At 45.7% G+C, this 27,705-nt stretch overlaps 1 pseudogene; it reads right to left on the minus strand.

Annotated features, from left to right (window-relative positions):
* Window positions 1–1,389: 1,389 nt before the first annotated feature.
* On the minus strand, window positions 1,390–27,033 carry LOC144164455 (uncharacterized; annotated as a pseudogene).
* Window positions 27,034–27,705: the final 672 nt, after the last annotated feature.

Below are 27,705 nucleotides of genomic sequence, written 5' to 3' on the forward strand. Positions count from 1 at the left end.
ATGAAATATTTATTCACAAATACACAGGTTATGCAGTTGCTCACTATACTTTTTTTCGCACACACATGTTTGCAGCAAACTAATGACATTTTTGCAATTGTGTAAAAAATATGGTAGCATGTGGCACATATATTATTTTATATACTTATATTACAACATTATTCACAATCACTATGGCACTGCTTCATTGCTACCAAAAGAAATACTTGCACATAAAAAACATATTAGCATACAACAGGCTCGGTACTTGTTTCCATGTCACTTCCAAATTACACATGAGTGATGCTTCATTGCAAAAAATGTCAGCACCTGCACATGCAAAATGATATCCGCAAACATAACTCACTTCAGTGTAAGCAGCTTTCTCTGATTTGTAGAGCTCTTCTGCCTAGATATGCTGTCATTTCGTCGAGCAACATAGTTCTTCAGAAGTGTGTTGATGGCTGGCCTTATGACGTTTTTCATGACTACATCTGGGTGGTGGCCACTCGTGCAACTATCCAGTTCCTCACTGTCGCTTAGCAGGAAGAGCATAATACTCTGGTGGGCAATCGTTGATTGCCTTCCCCGTGAAACTGGTGTTCATACACTTTGCCTGTAAGATGCTCTAGAACGACTTTGGTTGATAGAACAACGCGCACCACAAATGGCTTCGGAAACTTTAGGTCTCCCCGGCTCATGCTGTCAATCAACAATTGATCGTTCATCTCCAGCTCTCGATCCTCAATGGTGAGTTGCGTGCGACAGTCATCGCATGGCTGGCGCTTCGGTGCCGCCTATGCAAAATAGCCAGCAATGTACGTTATGGCATGAATGTCAGCAGCCGCCGTCTTTAGGTTGTCTTCAGTGAGTGCGACGTTGTATTTTCTTATTGGAGTTTCAGCAGTCAGCGCCTTTTCCTCAAGTTTGGACAAAGGCATGTCCTCTAGGATAAGCGTGTTCTGAAGACGAATCTTTGTTTCTGCCTCAAAAACTTGGGTTATAGAAACATTGTGTTGCGACCCGCAGAGCTGTCTGTACCTTCCAAACCTTGCCTCTAGAGGATCAGTTTGGAATTTTCCCAAGAGTACGTATCTAAAGCCAAGCTCGTGCAGACATTACCTTGCTAGTTCGATGAAGGCATAGGTGCTCAGTCGTAGTGCAAAATGCGTCTCTTTGGTCAGCCTGTTAGACTGAGTGCCTCTGCAGCTCCAAGCGTCGAGCCAGGTCACAAACTTGTCCAGGAACTCAATCTGCTGGCATTGCATGTCGCGCACTGGCTCCTGCCAAACATCCGTCTGTCTGTGCCCCTTTTCCGGTGTTTTGACGTTCACGACTTTCCACCATTTAATAATCAGGTCAATAAATGTTGCGGTTTGTTCAAGCACTGGTAACTGCAGCTTCTCCCCTTCAATAGCTAGAGCCGACGACACAAATCTGTTGAAAATCTTGTGTACCAGCTTTACATTTTGACGCTCCAAGTTGGTAGGATAGAGTGCTTTATACGTAAGCCCATGCGCAACTTTTGCCGGTTTGTTATGTTCCATCTGATACAGGCGTCGCAGACGAAAAAAGGAGGCTTTCCGGTCGCTTCCGTTTTCTTCGGTCACACTTTCAAATGGCGGGTAATGAAAACACTTATCATCATCTTTTTGTTTTATCCAATTATTTCGCACACATTTCAACAAATGTACAGTGTCCACTACATAACATAAAGGCTGCTGTGAGTTTGCACGATGCGGGTAGACAATGTCTGGTTCTTTACCATTACAGAAAAGCGACATCATTTTCCTGTTGATGGCGTTGTTATCGGTCATCACCGCGACAACATGAAGGCCAGCGCTTTCGAGGCTCATAATCACCCTTTTCAAGACATCATGTAGCTCATTTGCTGATATTCGGATCACAAGAAGAATGTGCACAACGTCCTTGTATGTCGACAAAAGCGACTGAACCATGAAAAGATGGGCTGTTTTAGCTGGCTCCGCGCTATGAGCAGCAGATCCTGTTAAACAGCCACCTTCGCACTCGAAAAACTGCTGCAGGTGTATTTCATCCAACATAAGCGACACATTTCTTTCGTGCTGCTTCAGAATGCTCGCTCTACGCTTTATGAATCTCAAAAATCCCTCCTCACTCAGTTCTTTGGGAAGGCTGACATCACAAGCTGCGCAAACTCTCTTGACTGTTTCAGGATGTGGCAGCAGTAGCTTTCCACTGTGGCGGAAAAATTTGTAAGCATGCGGTGAAATAGTGTGAAAGATACTAGAAAAAACAAGAAGGTCTGAAAAGTACCTCACAGCGTTGGCCTTTCTCGTTAGGAGGTGACACTGCCCCCTTAGGAACAACAGTGCGCCAGCCCTTGCGCTTTCCTCTAAATCCTCATCAGCGATGTCATCAAGAAGGGAAACGACTAGGTTTAAGGTTCCTTGCACTTTGTCCTGTTTCTGGATTGGTCTCTCGCTGCTGTAAGTCTCCACACTGTCCAGGAGATCAATTAGCACCCGAAAATCGAAGATTTTTTAAGGAATGCATAGCTCTTCGCTAGAAAACAAATGAACATTCCTTAAAAACACGCTAACAGATATGTCAGAAGTCACCACCACAGACACAACTATTTCCGTGGCTTGAGATGTGATCTCCACGTGGGCAAAAATCACGCACGAATCACACACGGTAGGGGACCAAAACACCTTGTTTCGTGTGCGCTCCATGCTAGAGGTAATGTCAAGGAGGCTCTGAACTTTGTTTTCCTGTGACTCGGCTTCATAAGTGACCTTAGACTGCTGGATGGCATGCTGAAGTATTTCATTTTCAGTCCTCCTCCTCTTTCCATGAGGACCTTCGCGTGTCTTCCGCATATCAGACACGTATGCTGGACAGTCAGGAAAAATTGTTGGCAGTGCGTCAGCCGTCAGCCGTGCGAGCTTCATGGGCGCTTCGATGGTCCGCCCGTCAACGTCCGTGTATGTCGACGTTGTCCTCAAATACTGGGGCTTGAAGTGGCGTTCGCACACCTACGCACGACCGAAATGGGCACGCAAATTTTGAAGCTGACTCAACAGAGCGTCGGATGCAGCAAGCGAGTGGACCCACATAAATGGAAGGATCCTACGAAAATCTATAGTTTTATCGCAGCTAGTATAGTATTCACTTATGAGGACTAATAATATACACAATTTCGCTTACCTTGGGGTCCTTCAACTGTGTAACATCGACATCGTCGCGCCGCACCGCACGTTTCCAATCGTCTCTTTGCTTCGGGTCTCTAGGGAACGAGAACAACCGCACTTTTGGTCCCCCATCGTAGTTTCCTCGGCACATTGGCACACAGCACCGGCCTATGCTTCCAGAAGCGCGCGCAACATAAAAACCACAGGTTAGGGACACAATTTCTTGCGATTGAAACACACAACAAAGTAAACGACCACGTGCACGGCTACGGAGATCCCGTAACCCGCAAACATTTTCTGTCATGCGGCGTGCAGCGACTAGCGCCATCTGTCCGGAACGCATGGCAACGTTTGGCATCTTTTCGTCGGGCAAGGTGCGATGACGTCACGCCAGTACTGCGCGGGAGTGCGGGGGCCTGAAGTAGTCTAGTTGGTCTTGGCCCAGCAGAACTACGGCGCCGCCTAGGAAGCCATGACCGGACCCAGTGTATCCGAAAAGACGGGGCCTGTAGCGTCAAGAATCATAAAGTACAGCTTTCATTCGTTATTTAAACTGTGTGTTTTATTTGCAAATTTATCTGCATCGGACAAATGACGACAAAAAAATTCCCCGCATTTCCCCGAGGGGGAGAATGTGAAAGTGCGAATGCACGGTTCTCGGCCCGCTTGCGGCGCTTGCGCTCGGCCCCCGCAGCCCACCGCCTCGCCGCCTTCTCTTCCATCGGGTTTGTAGTATAACATGTACACCACGCAATTATCAAGCCGCTATAACGCCGCTGAGTCGCCAACGCACGCCGATGACGACGTAGTTTGAATGCGTTAAAGATATAAGGCGCGTCACTAACACTGACATCAGCGTCGCGTCCGTGGCTTGGTCGGTAGAGCGTCGCGCTGCGGCCGCAAAGTCCTCGGATCGAAACCTGGCGCCGGATGCTGTTTCTTTTTTAAATATAGAGGAGCACTGCGGACGCCGCCGCCGCCGCCGGCGGTGGATGGTTTGGGGTCGCTTATAAAGTGCATTCGCATCTTTTCGTCGGGCAAGGTGCGATGACGTCACGCCAGTACTGCGCGGGAGTGCGGGAGCCTGAAGTAGTCTAGTTGGTGTTGGCCCAGCAGAACTACGGCGCCGCCTAGGAAGCCATGACCGGACCCAGTGTATCCGAAAAGACGGGGCCTGTAGCGTCAAGAATCATAAAGTACAGCTTTCATTCCTTATTTAAACTGTGTGTTTTATCTGCAAATTTATCTGCATCGGACAAATGATGACAAAATCACTAGCGGGGCCGGTTGAGGACTGGGGTAGCCACCGCCGCCAAGTTGCCACTGCTCACATTCCGGCGTGGAGGTACTATGCACTCCTTCAGACGGTCAATGCTCCAGGCACCCATTGGCCTGCCCGATACTACCATAATGGGCGCAGACATGAGCATTAAGTATCTGTGTGAACGAACCCAAAACGCAAAGTAGAGCCATATTCAAAAGCTTGCCTCTCGTTAATGACAGGTGTAATTAAGTGTATATGATGGCCTTGTGCATACCGAGTAAAGCTTTGGTGTTTTGTCGGTAAGATTTTAAATTGAACAAACTTTTTATTTCTCCATATTTGGTAATGTTGCTTTTAATGTGCAAAGTTAACAAAAAATGTAGGTCATTTGTATTGTGAGGGTTTTATTTGAAACTAAAAGCAGACAAAAAAATGTTAAGCAAATATTTAAATCTTTTATATATTTAAGTAACTGCGTGTACTCTGTTTTTTTTTCATTAAAGGTTTAAAAATACAACCTTACGCTATTCAATTGACCTTGTTTTGCTGCTGCAACTATTATTGATGAGTTGGAGCTTATGGATTGTAGAGCCTTGTTTCAGACAGACCCCAAATCAATGACTACCCGAGACTGCTACCTAAACGGAACTGCAGCTTCCAGAAATGCTGCTCTATATGTCTAGGGCAGTCATGGGCACGTTACCGAAAAAAAGTAACAGTGTTACAGTTACAGTTACCTAACCCAAAAAAGGAACTCTGTTACAGTTACAGTTACGAATTTTCCAAAAGTAACTAGTTACAGTTACAGTTACTGCAAAAAAGTAACTTCGTTACTTTTCCGCTTCTGAAAAAATTTGGCTTATTTAATAGAAACGTACGAAGGCATGAAGGCAGTAAAATGTACACGTAGTAAAGCCTACACGAGGGGAACCTAAAATGATGCACTCTCATGCCCAAACCAACAATCGTTGTGTACGCCTTAATTTGTTTTATAACAGAAGTTTTGCTATCCATCACAAGGAACTTTATGTTTTGTTGCTGCACTCTCGCTGTAAGAAATTTATTTGCAAACTTCATTGTAGCACATAATTAGTTATTTTTCAAAATTGGAATCAGAGAGGCCGCACTTATACTATACCGAGCTGGATGTACAACACAGCCGAAACAATCTTTCAATGTCAGCTTAATTTATTTTCGCCTGCAATGCCGTCGCTTGTCCGCCCCGCGTAGTGAGAGAGTATGGGAAAAAGGGGGAGAAGGTGGCGGATCGACGGAAGGCCCTTGGAGGAATGGGGAAACGGACGTGGGAGTACATCGGTTGTCGAGGTATTTTTGAAAGATACTCAAAAATTGAAGGGACATTACTATAGTGCAGTGCCCTTAGTTCGCCCATTTTATCAGTGGACTGTTAGTTTTGTGCATTTTCTGGTTGTGTGCGTTGTTTGTACCGCCTTTATAGTTGCCTGATCACGCCTTGGGTTTTTTCTACTTTTCTTTCTCTCATTTTCTCCTTTAATATGTACCGTTGTCCTTTCTGTCCCTTTGATTTCCCGTATCCCCTCCCCCCTGAGTAGGGTAGCCAACCGGACAGTAATCTGGTTAACCTCCCTGCCTTTCCTGTACTATTCCTTCCTTCCTTCCTATTCAAAAAATGCGCTTCGTTAACTTTTTATTTCGTGTTTGTGGTCGGAGACGGAGACCAATTTGAGCCATTGCCGAAGCGACGTTTTTCTGTGGGCCCTCGGAGTTGTTCTCCCGCCCCAACCCCCAGCCACCCCCATCCCCGGAATGAAACAAGATATTTCCAAATGGAATAGAAACTGAAGTGAACGCTTTACTGTTTCCCCCCCTGCCTCTCTTCCGACCTGTCCTCACAAAGGGGGATTTCGCCGTCTCGACCGGGAAACACTGCTCTCACAATCCCAGCCTTCCACAGCAATCACGTCGCCGATCCCAGGAACCCCTCCCTTCATTTGCTTTGAGGCGTAGGCCGAACGAAGCTCGCCCAAGTATTCCTTGCACTCAACATTCAGAATGAGATGTAGCTACTGTTTTCGTATCGGCCACAGCCTCGAAACGAAGTCGCGAGGCTTTTCAAGAACATTTCTTCGTGCAGTGGCAGTGTGGTCAGACGTCTGCCGGCCAAGATGCTGGCTTGCGTGAGGGCACTCGGCGGTCACCATCGATGGGATCGTCGAATGTGTGGAGGGGCGTGAAATTTATTACTCCCTCGACCTCGTTCGAGTACTGTTGACAGCTCGATGAAGCCTCTAGACCAGGGGTCCCAAACGCGTGGTCCCAAATACGGCCAGGCGTCTCTAAAGAGCACAATGGTCGCAAGCAACGGCGTCTTGTGAATCGAACACTCTACAGTGCGCACAGGGCTCGACGAGCGCGAGGCCGCCGAGAGACTCCCCGCGATGTTTTATGACCCCACAAACGGGGCTGCACGTCGCTAATGAGAAAGCGACCCCCTGACCGGAGTTTTGCAGGCTTCCGCGAAAGTGAAAAGGTTTCAGTGCGTTGTGCGGCGTTTGTGGGTGTTTTTTTTTTCCTGTTCGCCTTTGTGTCAAACACTTTTACTGTACTCCAGATGTGGCAAAAATGGTGCAGCCGCGCGTCAACATGCATCCACGTGCGCTTAGACGCGTTTCGCAGCGTTGTTTATGGCCTGGATGAGAGCGATGTCGCGCTGCTGCGGAAAATACTGCAGCTTAGACTTATAAACTTCGAGCCCTTAGTAGACCGCGTGAGACACCACGCACACGTGCACGCCTAAACATTTCTAGTACAGATGTTTTTCACCCGTGCGAAGGGAGTGAGCTGGCATAGGTGAACTACACAAAGGTTCTGCGGAAGAAAGGCCGAAAAAGTGAAACACGCAAACTGCACATCGGCCGTTAATGAGTGTTGCTGTTGGATAATTTTTTTATAGAAATAAAGTAACTGTAACGATATTTCTCGTTACAGTTACTCCACAAAAAAGTAACAGTGTTACAGTTACAAGTTCCTCTAACTTAAAAGTAACTAGTTACAGTTACAAGTTACTGAAAAAAGTAACTAGTTACCGGTAACGCGTTACTAGTAACTTGTTACTGCCCAAGACTGGTCTAGGGTAAGATGCATTGATGTTTACCCAACCGGCCAAGACCTTATACTTCACGCATGAGACGGTGTCTCGGAGGGTTTTGTCCTCTTGCTGTTCGACACGATTCGCTTAAGGATCCCCTTCACCCCAGGCTTTCAAAAAATGGGCCCATCTCCCCGCGAGGGGGACTCGAGTAAATGCGTCGCATAGGGGGTGGGTGTATTGCGTTAACGTTTAGTGTTTGGGGGGGTGGTGCTATCACGTGTACACCACGCAGCTACCACGCCGCTAGCACGCCGCTGAGTCGCCAGCGCACGCCGCTGACGATGTAGTTTGAATGAGTCAAGGATATAACGTTCGTAGCTTTTGATTCTGTGTCGGTTTTGTGGCGCAGTGGGAAGAGCACCATGTACCTAGCGTTCCACCCACAGGTAGTGAATGCGTTCTATCAGCAGCTTCTTGACGTAGTTTGAAGGAGTCAAGGATATAAGGCGCGTTCGTAGCCTTTCATTCTGAGTCGATTTTGTGGCGCATTGGGTAGAGTACCATGTACCTTGCGTTCCGCCCGCTGGGTCGTGGGATCGAAACCAGGCGCCGGTAACTGTTATTTCTTTTTATAGTGTAGGGGGAGGCTGGCTGCTGCGGATGCCGATGCACGATTGACATCGTTAGTTGTACAAATGCTCTGCATTTAATATCTTCGATCACCTTTTCACACGCTTCGCCGCTGCGCGTTTCTCGAGCCGTGTATTTCATCCGTGTATTTCTCGAGTGGACGGCGATCGTGGATTCCGCCGCCGGTCTGTTCTCTCGCCTGGCGGCTCTCTGTGTTTACCTTACCTCACCTGCTGCTGCCGAGTTACAGCGCAGGCCCAATACGCTAGGCTTCGCAAGAGATAGAGAAAGAGAGAGAGAGATAATACTTTATTTGTTAGGGGGGATGAACGCCTGTAGGGGAAACTAGGTTAAATAAACGGGTAAGTTTAGGTGGGCTTAGATAAAGTGGGCCGTAGTTTTTTGGAAGTCATTGCAGAAGGAGGGGAGAAGACCCATTCTTCCATATACCGCTGGAACGCCAGTGTGGGTGAAGAAAATGCCTTTATTTACTGTATATCCAGAATCGGTGGGTGAACAAAGAAGGTGGGTATGCAGTGCAGACCTAACTTTCCGTGGCGAGCTATACTGGCTTATCTCAGTCCACAAGCCCAATGACACTGCATGGCGCAATGAATTTTTCTCAGAGTCAAAGAGTTATCTAGATACACGATGCCACATAAGTCTCGTAGGAGATTTCAACAATGTTGTGCAGGCTCGAGATTGCTCCAAAAGCAGGCCCACTAACACAAGCATTCCCGAATAGCGAGAGTTGTTGCGGTACTATGATCCACATGACGCGACAAACATAAGAGCAGCGAACCCAGTATTAGCGAACTGGCAAGGGGGCTTTCGTGCCCGAGTGGACCGTTGTTACGTGTCCAGCTAATTGGCCAGCTTCAGCACTGTTGCTCGGGTCATGCCAGATTCTTTCTCAAACCACGTATATGTCACGATAAAATTCAGAAAAACACCACCACCAAGGACAGATCTCAGTATGTGGTATTTGTGGAAGTTTAACGGCACTCGGCTACATGACAAAGAAACGAGCACTACCATTAGCAACATATTCAAACATGGAGGTGCAAGGGGTCCCGTCGATGCTATAAACTGGGAGAATATAAAAGAAGAATGCAAAGTGTTGCTGCTCGCCGACGGGCAGGAGAAAACCTGTTTGAAAACAAGGTAAACGAAGCCGCTCTCCCGCACTATACGTGACCTAATAGATATGGAAACTAACGAATCGCGAACGTATAGAGAAGAAATGAACAAATGAAAAGGCCAGCTGTATCACTTTATTTATTTATTTATTCAGTTTACCCCTAAAGGCCCTCTAGAAGAGGGTATTACATAGGGGGGGGGGGTCCGATACCACATGGTGTGTAAACTACACCAACAAAAAAAGGGGAAAAACAGAAAAAAGCAGCACAACAAGATACAATGCAACGTAACAACTGCAACAAAACGCAAACCATGAATACGGGCAGCAATTGCATGGCGTTACACAATAGTTAAAAAAAGAGAAACAAAAACAGAACAACAAAAGCAAAAAATGAAAATTATATGGTCAGCGTAGCGCGCATGAGCTCTAAAAACTTAGCCGAGTCTTTCTCGGTGGCAATGTGTGCGGGTAAACTGTTCCACTCAATATTAGTGCGCGGGATGAATGACCGAGCGAAATGAAGTGTGCGAGATAGCGGGCGCATAACTTTGTTAGGATGATCACGGCGTGGAAAGATGGAACAGGGGGGTTCAAAGTAACTGTCATGTAATGACGGGTGATTGTAAAGTTTGTGGAAAAGTGATAAGCGCACATATTTCCCACGAAGGGCCAAATCCTCTAGCTCAGCACGGTTTTTTACGTTAGTGACGCTTGAATAAGAAGAATAATCTGAGTAAATGAAACGAGCAGCACGGTTTTGCAAGGATTCAATATTTGATACGATGTAGGCTTGATGAGGATCCCAAATGGCACTGGCGTATTCTAGTTTAGGGCGAATTAAAGTGGTAAAAGCAAGCTTTTTTAACTGCGATGGAGCCTGTTTAAGATTTCGTTTCAATAACCCGAGAGACCAGTTAGCAGCTGCAAGAGTGAGTTCTATATGATGGTGCCATGATAGATCCGATTGAAAGTGGAGGCAGAGGTACTTGTAAGTAGATGTTAACTAAAGTGTCATATTACTCAACGAGTATTGACTGGGAAAACGGGTATCAGCGTTAGGAAAGGACATACACTTTGTTTTAGAAACATTTAATGACATAAGCCAAATTGAACACCAATGATTAATTTTGTTAAGGTCAGATGGCAAAGCTAAGCTGTCCGAATCAGAAGAAATGTTACGGTATATTACGCAGTCGTCCGCAAAAAGTCGTACGTGTGAAGATAAAGAATTTGGTGAATCTTTGGTAGACTTATTGAAATAGAGTACAAGGGGGATATAATTCGATGAAGGCTGCGCAGTGGATTGAGTGGCCAATGAAAATCCTTAACACCAAAGCAAGACAACTGTGATAAGGAATAAAACCGACATTATTCAAGACGGAGATAATATCTAGAAGGAAGAAAGCGACATAAAAATACCTAAAGAACAAGATAACCACTCCGACGAGGGCAATGCCTGACGATGTCCAGTGTTGCTGCCGAAAGTAAGCGAGGGTGTGAAAAAGAAAACAACCACACAATCACACAAGCGCAAATACTGTGGTTAATCAAGGAGTTTAAAAAAAGAAATCCTTAGAAAGTGATGGCCTCACCAGCGCGTTTTATATTACGCTTGCAGGGGTTCTCTTCCTAGTCCTGAGGGACGAGTACGACGATATTTTCAAAAGGAGTTTATGCCAGTATTTATAGGGCAAGAATTGACTGTGCTTCTACCAAAAAGCATTAGAAAAGCGTATGTTCTAAAAGTAGCTTCCGTCCTATTGCATTGCTGACAACTGACTATAACATTTTCGCCAAACGTTCAGCCTGAAGACTGGACACTGCCCTCGAAAACTTTGTGGGAGGCCATCAAACATATGGAATCACAAAGTGTCCCATCACAGCGAACCCGTTCCAAATACGTATATTGTGCGAAAACGCGTCGGCTACTAGGGCCAGAACTGCGCTACTGAAAATAGACCACAGCAAAGCGTTCGACAGAGTGTCGCACAAGTTCCTCTTGATCCTCCTTGAAGGGTGCAACATTGGTGATAAGCTCCTCATATATATCGCCATATGCTACAGGAACGTTACGACACCTCTCTATCAACGGCCAACATGCTTCAATTATAATTATCAACAGGCCAGTGCGGCACGGATGCGTTATGTCACCGGTTCTGGTCGTATTGCACCTGGAACCTTTGTGTCGTGTCAACATCGATGATGCTGCTGTGAGTGGCGTCAGAGGGAGGAACGAGCGGGTAAAAGTTCTTGCTTCGCTGATTATCTGACTCTGGAGTGTGCCTCTCGGGAAAAAGTGCAACAACCAGTCCACACGTCTCGGAGTTTCTACGGTGTCTGGTGCAAGGTGAACTCACAGAAGTGCGAAGGTGCTCAGCTGTGTGTGTGCGACTTCAAACCTGAAACCGTTTGGAAATTCAGGTGGGGAAATTAGGTTGTTTGACACCAAGGGGTTGATATGAACACAAACTCTGCTAAGCGGTAAAAGATATTATTCATTTTTGTACCCATGCTCCGAAATTGCAGAGATGGAATGACCTAAACATTCCCCTTAGAATTGGAGAATTTGTATGTAGCACCGCATTTTCCCTGGAGTTTTGTACGCAGCTTTGCCAAGCCACACTCATGCTGCTCGTGTAAAGAAAATGCAAAGCTGCTGCGAAATGTTTATTTGGAGTTCTAGTTTTGAGCGCATGACTCAATCAAACCTTTTATGAGCTTTGTGAAAGGACGAAAAGATATAGTGAATGTGGACATCACACCGAAGGTGCAAAGGAATCTCTTTTTCCGAAGGCGAAGCCTGTCCACGATTCAGCATTCTTTTTTGTAAATGGGAGGCGAGTTCTCAAAGGCGTGGCTGGAGAACGTAGAGGATGGACCGGGATCTAGAGTTATAAGTTTTTACAAAGAGGGGCAAGAGGCGGTTGCCTTTTTGAAGAACGTTTCTCTTTAGTCTATCTAAGCCAAGTTAAGCGAACGACGCTGTACTGGGGCGCTATAGATATGCTTTTTCTACCTCCTATATGTTGATCGAGCATTGAAAGAAGCTGAAGTCAGACGTATTAATGCGCGTAAGACAGTACTAAGTCAAGAGAGCTGTGGAGGACTTCCTTTTCAGGTTTTATGTAGACATTGTCCAAGTGAGAACGTGGCTGGCAAACTTAGGGTTTCTTTGTTTCATTTCCGCTGGCTTGTTCGTTTGGACCCCACCCTGAATTCCTGCAGCATGTTTTGTTTCTTCTGTGGAAACGTGGGGCATATTCGGACAAAGTTCGCTCGGTGCTAGACATAAATTTGTATCCAGCGTGGTACGGAGCAAAGTTTCTGAGTGTTCCAGGGAATCCCGACGATGACCTGGTTGAAACTTTATATCTGATGGGGCTCTAGGCAATCTGGCGCTCACGCACAGTTCACGTCGTAGCGCTGGAAACGGCGAAATCAGCATGGACGCATTTCTGTGGAACGTTTGCATGTTCCAGCTCTTTGATAAGCAAAACTAAAAATGAGCTCATAGGACCCTGGCGTAAGATGGAAGCGAGCCTTCATACACATGGAATGCCTTGTTGATCTGTGTATTATAAACAAAGAAATGAAAACTGTTCACGGTACTCCTGAATGCCTTGATTCGCTGTCAGCCCTGTAAAAGTGTAGCGTTGTTGTTGCTGATGTATAATAGCACCTTCTTTCAATAAAAATAGAGAAAGAAACAAGGCCTAGGCCATAAAGAACATCGCCAAATCACAAAATACTTCAAAAAGCGTAGCAAAATTTAGCAAAACTTAGCAAATTCGGGAGAAGATAGGTCCCCCCCCCTTCACATCCACAGTATTCTCTATTTTCCGACTGAACACCTGTCTCACACCCTTTTAGAATCCTAAAAAAATACCGAGGGTGTTGCAGTCACTTCGTGGCATTTTCGCAACCCAAAACTAGTGTAAAGCAACCAATTAGGGCGGCATAAGAACAAAGCATATCAATACACAATATTGTTATTCCGCTTGTACACATTTTTAAAGCAATACGGGGGCAAAAAAGTTTAGTGTATAAATGTAATCTTTTATTTCGAAAAGTTCTAATCGACGTTGCAAGTGCCAAAGCTTAACGTGGACCGTGAGGAACATCATATATGGAAACCAGAAGCCATTGCAGACGAACCACATTTTTTTTAACCTCTAAACATTTCTCACGAGCTGCGGAGGAGTGTGTAGGAGTGTCTTGTACTTCGCAGTGCTAGTTTGCTTGCATGCATTGATGGCGTAAGTCAACCAATAGCTGGACATATTTTCAACACGCATTCAGCAGCCTACTGAAAACCAAGGGGGTGGAAGATGCCCAAAAGACTTTTTCCACACAAATGTGGTGTAGGTTCTATAATTGGTAAAACCAGTTCAAAATAAACACCTTTTAAAATAAATTAAAATACCTGAATAATCAGGATTTATTTGCATTATTAACAAAAATTTCCAAAATAACGGCTCGAGATTGGTTTCGAATGCCAGGTTTTCTTCTGTAAAGCACATTTATCAGTATGCTTGGCGTGTGACACGCAAACAACTTACCGTTAGTCTGTCTGTCATTTAGCTTGGCCGGGCTAAACCAGCGGCGTGCCCGCGTTTGCAGGGCCCTCGTAAGGGCCCTAGTTCCTGCCTGCGGCCGCTGCGAAGAACCGGCACTTCGGGCCCACCTCGCTCGTGTGCTCGTATGTCCTCGTGCAAGGTATGCGCCGCTGCTGGTTTTGTTTTCTTTTTGTTTTTAACTACAATCCTGGCTTCTGCCATACGCAAAGAGGATGAAGGGTGGCGGGGTGGGAACAAACATACGAAGACACCAAATCCATGCCCATCAACGAATAATCAGTTTCGACTTTCCGATAATTATTCTCCGATACCTAACGCTTAAATCGTGGAAGCAATACAATGTTGATTTGACGCTCTTCTGCTAAATGTGCATACGTGTTAGCTGTACTTTCAAACATGCTTGTTTTTATGTTGTACCATGGCGCAAGTTGTGAAATTCTCTAGGATGTAAATGAGGTGCATATTTGTTTCCTATGAACTGTGCATTCTATACTGGACCATGTAGACATTGTTCTGTTCATTTTCTTTCATGTTTTTTTTTTCGTTTTAGCACTTGGTTGGTCGACTGAGGTTCGACTTGTTTTTGTTCATTTTAAAATTTTTTTTAACATATGACACTTGCTTTGTAATTAGAGAACGGCAGTGCTGTCCTGCCGTCGACGTGTGTACACGGGGTAGGGTGATCGTCAAGCCAGCGCCTGCGCTGGCTTTTTGACCACTCTCCTTGCAACGTGACATCCAAATACATAAATGAAAAAAAATTGAAGTTTGATAAAATTTGAATTTTTGAGTCGCCCCATGCGCAGCAGCCATATGCGGGTGGCGACAGCGTCGCGCTGCTAGTGTGGATGCTCCGCCGAGCGGCCCGCAAGAATGCACACTGACCCGCCGTGGTGACTCAGTGGCTAAGGCGTTGCGCTGCTGAGCACGCGGTCGCGGGTTCGATTCACGGCCGCGGCAAGCGCTTTTCTGATTGAGGCGAAAAGCAATAACGCTCGTGTGTACGAAATTTCGCGCACGTGAAAGATCTCAGGTGGTCAAAATTAATCCGCAGCCCTCCATTACGGCGCGCCTCATCGCGTGCGTTGCGTGGGCGCGTTAAACCCTACAATCAATCAAGAATGCACACTGTGGGCGCGCTTCGCGCCTTTTTGCCGCCGTATGTGCGCACGAAAGGCGCAAACAAGAGTCGTATGCTGTAATTCGGTTCCTCAACGTTCAATGTATAGCATGGAAGCGCCAGTAAGTTTTTATTACTACCCCAAAAAAGCGACGACCCATCGGGAATCTCAGAATGGCCGTAATAGTGACAATGAACTTTTACGCCTGGCCTCGTAGAAAGCTCGATCTTTCCAGACTATGACTTTGACCCTTCAATAAAAAATTAAGCAGAAACAAATCATGAAGCCTCGATCTCTGAAATTCACTTTAGAACGACAATCTCAATCGCTTTCACTGGTAGCATGACACATTCTTGCATTTGTGGGATGCTCTGAAATGGTAACATCACCTACCTGCCCCGACATTCTTTCTAAGAGCTTTCGATGTTTTTCTGCGTTCGAAAGGACACATAAAATTGCTGAATTTTGATCAGCCCAGAGATATGAATGTAACCGCTTTAACGGGTGTTTTAAATGAAATTTTAGCGACTCTCAATAAAGGTTTGATGAATAACGGTGTCGGATCACTGCTTTGCGGCTTTCGTCGCAAGTGAACTTGTGAATCTAATTGTCAACGCACGCAGTACAAGCAACATCTCATGTTTAGCTAGGTTTTCGTAAAGTGACAGGCAGGTTGACAGTGTGCAAACCAAGCTTCTGGGACCTCGTAGTGACCACACATTTTCTGTTACGGCTGCTCTGTTGACCATTTGCGTTCCTTTTAAAATCTAACAGGTGACTGCAACAGCGAGATGGGGTTACATTCTTGCGTATAAGGTCCCTTACGAACCCTAAAGATGGCAAATGAAGTTGCGCTGTTGCAGATGTACTAAAACGTTTCCTTTTTATTTCTCGTTGCGAATCAGCGCGACGGGTTCCCGGTAACTACTTTGTTTTGTAAACTGAACATCGCCTTTGTCTTGGCATTTAAATCTTGAGGATTGGTTAAAAAAATGCAAGGATTAAAGTTTTCTGGGAATTTTTTTTTTCGGGAGGGGGGTGAACGGGGAGGGGCGGTCTGCCAACGTTACAAGAGCAGCGAAAAGAGAGCGCATTCAACTCGAAAAGCCAAACGTTGGTTATCAGTATTGCTTACAATCCAAAGTACGGTAGGCGTCGTGTTCTGTAGCGGTGAAAAAGCATTACTTCAACACATATTTTCAGAACTGACTAACCCCCCTTTGGTCCGAGATTGTCCAGGAATTGTGGCTCGCCTTTTTCAAAATTGTTTTGAAAACGAGCATTGTGGGGAAAAAAAAACCTGCGAGCCATGGCACACACCCCTCACACATGTGGGCAACAACGTGCGTTATATTACGCAATTTTTTCTCTTTCTTTAAACGTAGGTCCACTGTAAGAGGTTAAGACGTGACCATATTATGCATTTGGTTATGCTGAGTGAGACACATTTCTGGACAAGGAGTTCATCAGAGTGGTTTCTTGGGCGAGTTGGTCATTCATCGTGTAAGTAAGCGCAAAATGGACAAGGACGAACGAAGTGAACGGGACACGGCGGGATTTGAAAATGTTATATATGAAAATGACACACGAAATGCCACATGACAGACGCAAACACACAACTGCTTAATTTTACCGAGAAATCCCCTCTAATACTCTTGCGCATCCCTAGAAACGTATTTTAATGAATACGTAAAATTCGCAACTCAGTATAAACAACGACTGTCCAAAAAATGGTATTTATTTTAGAAAAGGTACGGGAAGAACACGATCATACAGGCGTTTGCGGGTGTAAAATACGTTTCCGGTATTGTATGGGCGATAGCGCACGGGTTGTGGGCAGTGTAATTGTTTTTGTTTGTTTCTTCTTTCTCTAAACGAAACAGGGTAATTTTAGAAGGGTGTGGCAAATGCACGAGTAGGCACAGGTCTTGTCGCTTCTTACCCGTATCGAGTACTAAACTTTTATCCTTTAAGTATTCACCACGCCACCTTCAAAAAGCCCCCTTCGACGTTCCCGAAACGGCAGATGGCTGCAGTCAACAATAAGAAAAGTGCAATGTGTGGAAGCAATGTTTATAACACGTTTCACTCTCAAGCGGTGACCACGGCGTAGATGTTTCGTGGAATTAAACCAGCGCATTAACCCGCAACAGCCGCTGAATATTGCGTTTCTAGAGGAAATGCGCAAGTAGAGGCAACTATGTTATTGCTTACAGTCAAACGAGTACACATATTGGTTGTTTTGTCGTGTGCAGCGCGCGGCGGAAGACGCGCGCTACGTGAGCAAGCAGACAGCCCGAGAGCGCCATCCACACTAGGAGCGGCTCGTCCCGCCGCCGCCAGGGCCGGACTGTGTTCGCGCTCGGGGCGAATAGGCTTGCAATTTTTTGTAGAAATATTAAAACAACCGGATAATGATACACAGCATGGAATCACCCCTCTGAATTTCCCCCATCCCTTTTTTCCCGTCTCTTGTTTTATTTTGTTTACGTTTTGGCCCTTTCATATCCCCGTGCAAAAGATTCGCAGAATTTTTTTTTGCTAATTTTGCTCTCACCGCGTAAGTGATTCGTTTTTTTCTTATTTCTGTGTTTCGGGTTCGTATGCAGCTTTCGAGTAAGTTGCTTAGACGCACACTATAATTAATTGTCATAGATACGTCTTAAAGCTTGCACTACGACGGTTAACATACAATGCCAAAAAAAACATCGGTGGCACACTGTTTGGGAACAAAAGGGCACGATGCAGACTGGAGACGAGTTTATTTGTTGAGAATGCGATGTAATCTCACATAATTATGCACAAAGTGCACCAAAGTTTGTAAGAAGCTAGCAAGCTAAGATTCGGAAATCACGCCATAGAGAATTTCCCGATGCATTGCAACAAATGCTTAAGGGACACTGAAGTGATTTGTAAACGTTGCTGATTAGGAGCGCCATTTATAGTCCGGAGTCACTAGGCCCTGTTTCGACCACTCTGAGGGCGTTTACGCCAATTTTTTTAGTAGAAAAATCAGTTCGAAAATGCTGTCCTCCTCTCTGCACCCTCACCCATTTTCTGTGGCGTTTTCGTGTGGCGTCAGGAGAAGAGGAGCTGGCAATTGGCAGCGCTACTGTACGGCTCGCCGACCTTCCAACAGAGTCAGTCAGTCCAGCGTTTCGTCCGCCGGCCACCGACGGGTCGGCGCAATTGGTTCGCTCAATTGAAACAAAGCCAGGACACGTTTGTAAATAAAAGAATGTGCCTTGCTTTACTTTCTTAGTTTGTACACTGTATCAAGCTCCAAGACAAGGTCACTTCACACAAGCGTTGCACAAGCGCACATGCGACGCTTCGCTGACTGGTACGCCAGTAGGAAAATCTAAGGCCACTTCAAGGTGTGGGAAGGGTCAACGAAGTTAATTTAGGTACTAAGGAAATAAAATCAACTGATACTTTTACCGTACAGCGTAAAACTAGGGTGCAGGAAGCACTTTTCTTGCGCCAGGTGAACAAGCACAGCGGTCAGCATCACGACTACGCATCTGCGAACGCTTTCCCGTCTAAGAAATGCAATTGCTAGCCGTGAGATATTGTGGAAACTTGGGGGACGCTTATTGCACGAGCGCAGTACAACAAATATTCGCCTAAGCTGCTTCAAATGCTAAAAGTAAATAAAAATGTAAACTGGTTATACATTATATACCTCATATTTGCAAGGTCGGCAGCGCCGCAGCTTGTTTAGAAAGTTACAAGGTGGGGGCCTGGGACTGCCTAATCTGTTTGTAAAACAGTTATTGTCAAGGTTTTTTTTCTACGCGACCAGTGTGACCCATTTATATGAACATTCATTCAGGTTAGATTGTCCTCTGCAATGCCTAATTTTATTGTGCCAACAAGAGGTGTCCAACGATACGCTGTTAGTGGGTACTTACGTGAAGTAGTGTCGTCTTTTCGGTTTTTGAACGCACGATTTACACTAGACTACTTCTCTCAGGTAAAGCGCAAACGTCTGTATTGTGATGTTATTTGAACTTTTATGCCCGGAACCTATGTATAGGGGGCTTTACCACGGAGCTCATACTAACAACGTCCTTAAAAGAGTTAAGCGTACGCCAGTAACAAGGGGGTAAAAACCTTTTTCTTTAAGTTACATACACAGACCCTGCCAGTTTTGACATGGATGCATGAAAAGGGAATGTATTTGCCATGGGGCTACGAATGTAGGCTTTGTAAAAAGCCAGAAAATGTACAGCATCTCATTGTGGATTGCTGGGACACGGTGTTTTTGGGATGTACTCCAACGAACCTTCCACAAAGATCTCCCACTAACACTAGATGGAATACGTTACCTTGACATAAAATACGATATCATACCATACGATGTTTTTTTCCTGCTCGGCCTTCACGCCATATGGAGGAGCAGACTGGCAGTACGTAACAATGACGTGTGCGCTATGCCTGTGGTAAATTATTTCATTTAAAATGTGTGTAAGCTTAGAACAGTGCACGCAGCACAGGGGTGCGATGATGATGTAGCAAGAATCATGAACGATTTATGTGTGAGGAAAGTGCACAAATGTAATTGCCTGCTTAAAGTATGGCAGGGTGTTATTACATACCTGTTGGTTGAGCATGTAACTTTTGTGTTATGCCAAGTCATGCAATAAAGAAAAAAAACAGTGGTCTGGAGCGTTAGGAGTGTTTGCTGCAAATGTTGTGCAAGTCACGAGTTCGAATCCCCGAGAGTACGTTCTTTTTTTTATAAGGAGACTTTTTCGTTTTCGGCGGATGTTTTCATTTCTGAGTTCACCTTTTTTTGAGCCGTAACGTCCACTGGTCCACGAACTAGTTCACAGAATACGCATCTCTTTCATCACCCCTTTTCTTCTCTCTAATCTTTCATACCCCTCCTTCCCCTTCCCCGCACTGTGTTGTATGCAGGTGAGCCCGCAGGTGGGCTCAATAATATCCCAAGTGCACATCCTTTCCTTTTCAAACGAACCACCTAGTAGTAGTAGTAGTAGTTCACAGAACGCGCTCAGGCTGACACTGACGCGTAAGCGAGTTCTCGTTGCGTGCAGTTGCCATAAGCACCGACGGCTTGCGGGCAGTGGGCACAGGCCAGAATCAACAGACCCTTGGCCGGGTGCGAATACGCTTTTTGAATACGCCTTTTGAACCATTGAAAATGGTACCTTTTTAAGTACTTTTTTCCTAAATGAACACGATCGATTATTTGCTTTCTTATTCTATTCAACTAATTGTATGAGACTGTTAAAGGCCGCCAACCCCTATTTGCTACATTAAAATATTACAATTATGAGCGTAATAGCGCATTAGCAAGAAAGGCCCATCGGCAGTCCCTCGGAGTGTATGAAATCCCGAATAATTCATTATTGTTACTAATAGTAATCTGAAATTATTAAGCAACAATATTTAAGTTTTAATATACTAATGTAATTATTATATATACTAGTATTATCTAGCGGAACATCGTCCTAATTCCTGTAAAAAAACCTCCAACGGCTGCCCCTCTAAGGCGCACCCGCCAACCCTCCTGTGATGACGACTGAATGGTCAGCATCTGTGTCTGGCTTTGCAAACCTGTCAAAAATTTCCTAGAAGCCCAGGCGTACAGTGTGCTGTTTTGCCTGCAATAATATAACAAAGCTACCATATTCTTCTCCGACAGAATCGCTGTTAAATCGCCTAAGCACGAACGGTGCGGAGACAGCTCGCGCCCGCGTAAAACGGCCTGCAAATGACAGAAAACAAGGGCCTGGCTGGGCTAGTCTCGCGCAGCAACCACGCGTAGTGTCGCGGAACTGTACGTCGAGACTGCTCTGAATTGTTCTCACCGCTGCTGAGAATTCCGTAACCGCACAGCGCGAGGCCGCTCTAACCTGGCCGTGCATTTAATTGCTGAACTCTGGTTCAAGGCAAGACAAGGTGCCACTGACAAAGCAAGCGCGCGGTTGCTCCTCCTATTAGCGTTTCTCCGGAACCCGGTCAGCACGTGCCGTGGGGCAAGCGAGAAACTTAAAGTCTTTGATTACACTTACACACTACAGTTGTTGCCCCTCCCAAGGTTTCACGTTATTGCAGGTGGCCCGCCATTTTTATTTTAATACCGCAGAACTGCGAATGTGGCGCCACGAATGCGTGTTTGAGAGTTCACCGACAACGACCATGAGCGGAAATGTGCGTGCAGTAGCTAAAGAAGTCGACGCATTGAGAACTAAGAGCTGTTTGCTTCCTGTGGCGACAACATCAGATAACTCAGCACATTTACATTTAGGTGCTCCTCTACACAGACGTTTCGTTTCCACCGCACAAAGCGAACGCTCGTTCAAGAAACTCAATGTCTCAGAAGGCGGGGAACCAATAAGAATCCTAAGGGCCGGGCTTAGCGCCATCAGGATTCAGATGGGAGCCTCAGTGCGGCAGGTCTACTACTGATAGTTCAGTAGGTTTATCGACTGTGGCGGAAGGATAGAGATTTTGCTTTAAAGGAAAATATTAGAAGACGTGTAAGCGCGGAACGCGACACTGTTTTGCTACTCGGCGATAAGGCACATTGTCTACCGGTTCAGACACAAAAATACAGCAGCGCATTCGGCACACGTGTGTGAAGGTTCACCGCACACGCTACCCTGCATCACACGTTAGTACTGATGTCACCGTACCCCTTGCCGCACCGGCGACCGGGCCAAACGTTCTACTCCAGGTCGCACACTAACCGGAGGGGGACAAAAGTTGGCGCAACAAGATTTTTAGCTCAGGCCGATTTTGTCGCCCACGGTGAGTGCCACCAACAACGGCAGCTTGTCTTTAACAGTAGACCATTCACGCTAAGCAATGACATGCACAGTTTTCGAAGCGTGAAGGCGGGCCTGCTAACTTGCGCCGTTGTAACTGGAAACCTCAAAGGCATTGTTGCAAACAATTTTACTGTCGTTTTAGACGGCACGCGGGCGATGGTGCAATGAGACGGCCACTGGGGTGTGGCGTTTTGAGTTTGGTCAACAATCTTGTTTCCTTTGCTTGGCTTGCTATTCTTCAGTGACCAGTAAAAATAGTTTTTTCAGCACTTGAATTCCTAATACCAAGCTGTGAAATAAGGTGAATTGAGGTTCACGTTCTCCGGGGCTTCTTAGTACTGTTACTTAGTACTTGGTACTGTTACCTAGTACTTAATAAAATCAGTACTCTTTTCTTTTTCATTCGGCCGAAGACTTTCACAGAAGTATACAAATCTTAATTTACGATAAAGACGTAAATGTAGCTTTTCATAAGATCCCCGCATCTTCGATATTTTGCTTTGAAATTTACATGTTATACAGAACTTGGGAGAAATAAAGGCAGCCCTCGCTTGCTAATTCTGGTATACATGTGCGTATGTGTGGAAGAATTGACTATGCCGGATGATTTTAAAATGTTATGCTTTCTGGGTAATCTCGGGGACAGGTGGCCATTCTTTGTATGATTGAAGATGCCCCAACAGTAATGCCCAATACCTTCCGCGGTGTCTAGGGGGTGTACTGAGCCCAAATATGTGAGAATTGAAATTGGTTTGCCTGGGGACCTCCATGCCAAGACAACTTCACATTATTATACGATAATGTATCACCTTGAGGCACATAGCTCGAATAAGCCTCAAAAAGGTACTCGTAAAGAGAGATCGCGAGAAGGCGGTTTCCATATAATAATTCTAGCGTTGAAACCTTTTCTTGTGCGTTTTGTGGCTGTAATTTAGAGGGAAATTTTGTTTCAATGGACGTACAGTCATGACCAAACGAAATATGAACGGTAAAATTGAACCGAAAAGCAAAAAACAAAAAAATTGGCGTCCCATAGGTGTAATAATGTAACGCTATTAGTATATTTTGAAATCCGCATTTCTCATATTTAATACTGTACTTAAGCCACGTGTCAATTTGACATAGATGAAAATAACAAGCGCTATTTCTGTCATGTTGTTCATGTTTGCGTTATCGCGTTTCATTTGTCTATGACTGCCAAGCAGTAAATACCACTAGGGGTTTTTTATGCAGCATGATAATGGAACAAGGAAAGCTTTTCTGATGTACAGTCTAGTCCGCTTAGAACTATACCCGAGTGCGAAGGAAATCCCATCATTATAACCGATAATTGTTATAACCGGGTTGTGAAATAAAAAGACGGAACAGAGCTCAAAACATTTTATATGCATGCAAGCAAGGTCGTACTACTACTAATTTGCGGAAAAGAAGCCACAGTCGGTCCCCTTTGTTTGCTATGTGAGAAGCAAATCTTTTCCAAGAGCATCTATAGGTGGTTTACTACAGGTGGTTTACTACGGGCTTACTACAAGCTTAGAAAAATTCACGGCTGACTCAACTACGCCGCATTTATTCTACCCTGATTCTCTAACCAGGATAACTTGGAGGTGTCTAGTTTCAGGATTGCGTGTTACGGTACCATGAATTTTCCAGCTGCCGAATTCTTGAGTACTTCTTTGTTTTTTAAAACCCTCCTAGAAGCAGTGCGCTTCGTACGTTTCGGACTGCGTTCAACAGTCGGCGCTGTGTATCGTCAGCAGCGCGCGTAAACCAGCACGGAGTCGCAATAAACACTCAAAGCGTACAATGATGAAAAGTTGCAATACTGCTTGTGGAAACCCACGCGATAGCTACATGCACATGGTCACAGTGGGAAATTGGGAATTCGCAAAATACTTTCCTCCACGGTGTTATATTTACCCATGCGCCTGACGCAGTAGGGTTTGTAGAAACACGTGCTCACATAGCCGCCTGATAGGCTGCCTGTAGCTTCGCAGGGGGCTACGCGAGCTCTCCGAGGGGCAATGGCCCCCGTGAGCACGCGCTGGGACAACGCGGAGTAAAAAGAGAGAGCAAAAAACCTTTTATTGAGCGAGGATAGCTGCGGGTGGCTGCGGTGCGAGTCCGGGGGCTACAGCTGCAGCTCTGTCCACGAGTAAGGCGTGCACACCCTTGACTGAGCTACCCAGCACTCCCTCCGAATGCTCGTCAGAGGTTATTGAAGGGAAAGGGTCAAGAGGGCAGCCACATGTGGACTGGGATATCGTGTCACAGATACTGCATGAGGGGAAGTTACGTGATGGGTACAGGGACAGATGAATGTGATGATGTACCGCCCTGCAAGGGAGAGTGGGTTTGGAGAAGCTGCCAGGTACGTTAATGTGACTAGGTGAGTTGTGGAGCTTTGGGGGATAATGGCGGCGGACGAGGCGGTAATCATAATCTATTATCATTTATTGTACCGTTAAAGGCATCTTGTGGGGTAATAATAAGGATAGGACAAGACCAAAAATCTACAACTGGTGATCATTGATGGTGCAGGTGTAGGTGTGAGGCAGGATCAAAAAGAAATGGCAGCAACACAAGTAACTCTATACACCGTAATACATGAATGAAGAGAAACAACAAAGAACTAACAACTGAAATGACTTGTGATTTAATGTTTGAATACTATGGGGTGACGATATCTAGGAGTGACGATATCATGGAACGTTGTCAGTCCATTCCTGGCGGACCTGGCATCATGGTAGGGCTAGCCCGGCGCCTCCTGGGATCGTAAGCACTCGAACAACGTCATGCAGTGTCTTGTTTTCATAATGCCGCCATAAACTCCATTGGAGAGGTGGAGGAATTTTGGAATGGAATTTAGAGTGCAAGCGGCGATGGACTCGGCGACAAAATTTCGAGTGACCGTTATTAAACCAGGCATTATAGGAGTGCTAACACTATTGCCGACTCCAAAGCCTCCACTCGGTGGGGTGTGTGAATTGTAAGAGAACTATGAGCAAAACTTTGCAGCGTGAGCGCCACGCTGGCCTCTGTTGTCCTGTTGGACACAAGCTCGTCCTTAACAAACCCGGTTCCTCCATCTTTCCTTCTTGTGTACGTGACTACATCCAGTTCTGTGAGCATTTAGAATATTAGACTTGAAACGAGAACGACGCCGAAACCAGTTGGAAGGCGGATATGCGTTTTCTATAGGCTCCAACGTGTTATCCTTTTGCCACTGCTGGCGCTGGAAGTTCTTAAATACAGGTTCATAATTGTTCACTATACGGTAATATCTACAGGAAATAATGCAGGCCATGATCCGTTTTTCTGACAGCTTGATCTTACTGTTTACGTACCTTATTTTATATGCGTCTGCCCCATGTTTCCCGCGACAGTTTGTCAATCCTCAGAGCTCGCCTCTCCCCACTGACGCTGCCTACAGAGAAAGCAAAGGGTCGCGATACCACCAGGCTGACAGATCAAGGGAAACGGTATCTTTCCCACAAGGGATACCTGATACGATTTGCGGCTATCGGAAATAACCATAGCCAATTTTCTGCCCACTGGCCCGCGATCACCCAAAAATAAGAGAAAACAGAGAACGAGAAAAAAATATGATAGACAAGTAAAAGAGGAAAAATGAGTCCTAAGAAATTGATTGACGGACAAAAGGAAAACTGCAAGATGATGTGATCATACGCTACCCAACCTTATGGTTTCGATTTTCGGTTACATGATAGCAAAATGATCTTCAGGGTGTGAGCCGACGGTGATGCTACGTAAAGGAATTGCATAGCTGTCAATTGAAAACAATGAAATGTCTTTTTTAATTGATGACTTAAACGATCAGTCCATTCATCCCACCCCTGAGCTCAAAAATTGAGAGGAGCCGTGAATGTCACCGAGATCACTTGCATATAGGTCAGTACGTTCGGTGGGCCGTCGTTCTGCTGTAATCACTTTTGCGGGTCTGTGTCTCCGAACCACTGCACTTTTCAAACACAGGGGGGTCCTCATACAGACCCAGCGTCTCAAAAACATCGGAACGTTGTGAAGAAGGGATCTGGGTGGTTCACACGGCCGTGTATTATTGCGTAAGTGATCGATTGGCATACCAAAAAAGTTTGGAGTGTACCCGTCAGCGCGGCGAACGACAAAAGATCCCAGAACGAAAAATTTTAAAAGAGGCTGGAGATAGCTGCCTTGTCAGTGGCGAGAGATTGCCTTGTAACTTTGCCAACATTGCCACGGAGACGTCACTTCAAAGCCCAGCTCACCACCTGCCTCTGGCGACACAACGGACGCATGTTATCTCTACAGATGCATAAAACCAATAAACGCTAGGGCCCGTTCTATAATAGGGTGTGCAGCTAGGGCAGGGCGGCAAAGGGAAATTTGTGCAAGTGATGGGGACGAAATGCCGACAGTCGTATACATCCAAAAGGAGGGACGTAGACGGCCAATACTACTGTTAAACCGTGCAAAGGTGATCCCTGAGACAGTGACAGAGCGCTAAGAACGACTGGGGACGTGGACGAGGCATTTGGAAGAAACGCCGTGTTGTGGAATTCTGCTGCAAGATGAAGGAATGAAATTATTCCCGAGGCTCCAACTTTACCGACGGGAGGCACAAAACGCTGGCGCATTTTTCAATACTACCATAATATTTTCAAATATTTTGTTCCCACCGTGTTAAGCTTCGCGTTGTCCTTTTCCAGATGTTTCTCGTCCGAGGAGCAGCAGTGCCAAGCGTCTAACCACTACACTGATTCCCGACATGCATACTAACGCATCCTATACAATCGAACATCCTCTGCGCCAAGAAAGCTTCACAACAGAATTGAATCAACGGTCAAACTCTCCTGGGTACATAGATATATCAGTTAGCGAAAGAGAAACAGACCCGAACGCGAAACAGCACTCCAGTCTTCCTGCATCCGCATCCAGCTCCAGAGATCCCGTTCCACCAAAGCGCATCCCAACACAATATATGCGACCCAACCCGGAAGCTCCCCTACAGGCACCCACCCAAAGAACACGTGTTGGTCAGGAAGCACAAAAAGGGTACCCTCCTAACCCCGCCCCGAATTGCCCTTCACCAAAGAAGACCGTTTCCACAATGCTCGAGATGCCAGTGAGCGCTGGACCAACGTCACCTGCCCGCCAGGGTCCGGGAGAAGAAGCTATCGTAAGACTTTCGGCACGGGAAGGTGAAACCGCCTTCATTCATTTCATCCAGCACCACCGGGATTGCCGCACCAAGGGAGGCCACCAAGTCCATGACCCAGCATGGCCAAGCAGAACTACGGCGCCGTGTAGGAAGCCATTACCGGACCCAGTGTATCCGAAAAGACGGGGCCTGTAGAGCCAAGAATCATAAAGTACAGCTTTCATTCGTTATTTAAACTGTGTGTTTTATCTGTAAATTTATCTGCATCGGACAAATGATGACGAAAATCTCTAGCGGGGCCGGATGAGGACTGGGTGTAGCCACCGCTGCCAAGTTCCCACTGCTCACATTCCGGCGTGGAGGTACTATGCACTCCTTCCGACGGCCAATGCTCCAGGCACCCTATGAACCTGCCCGATATTACCATGATGGGCGCAGACAAACATTAAATATCTGTGTGAACGAAACCAAAACGCAAAGTAGAGCCATATTCGAAAGCTTGCGTCTCGTTAATGGCACTCATGTATTTCAAGGGTATATGATGGCCTCGTGCATACCGAGTAAAGCTTCGGTTCTTTAACGGTAAAATTTTAGATTGAACAAAACAGTTATTTCTTGCAAATTTGGTAATATTGCTTTAGGTGTGCAAAGTTAACAAAATAGACTGTACGTTATTTGTCTTAGCAGCGTTTTATTTTAAAAGAAAGGCAGACAAACATATTTTAAGCAAATGTTTAAATTTTTCAAATGTTTAAGTAAATGCGTGTACTGTTTTTTTTATTC

Source organism: Haemaphysalis longicornis, unplaced genomic scaffold, assembly GCF_048455015.1.
Source record: "Haemaphysalis longicornis isolate Haplotype H1 unplaced genomic scaffold, Haemaphysalis longicornis Haplotype H1 scaffold_13, whole genome shotgun sequence".
In the NCBI taxonomy this organism is placed as follows: domain Eukaryota; kingdom Metazoa; phylum Arthropoda; class Arachnida; order Ixodida; family Ixodidae; genus Haemaphysalis; species Haemaphysalis longicornis.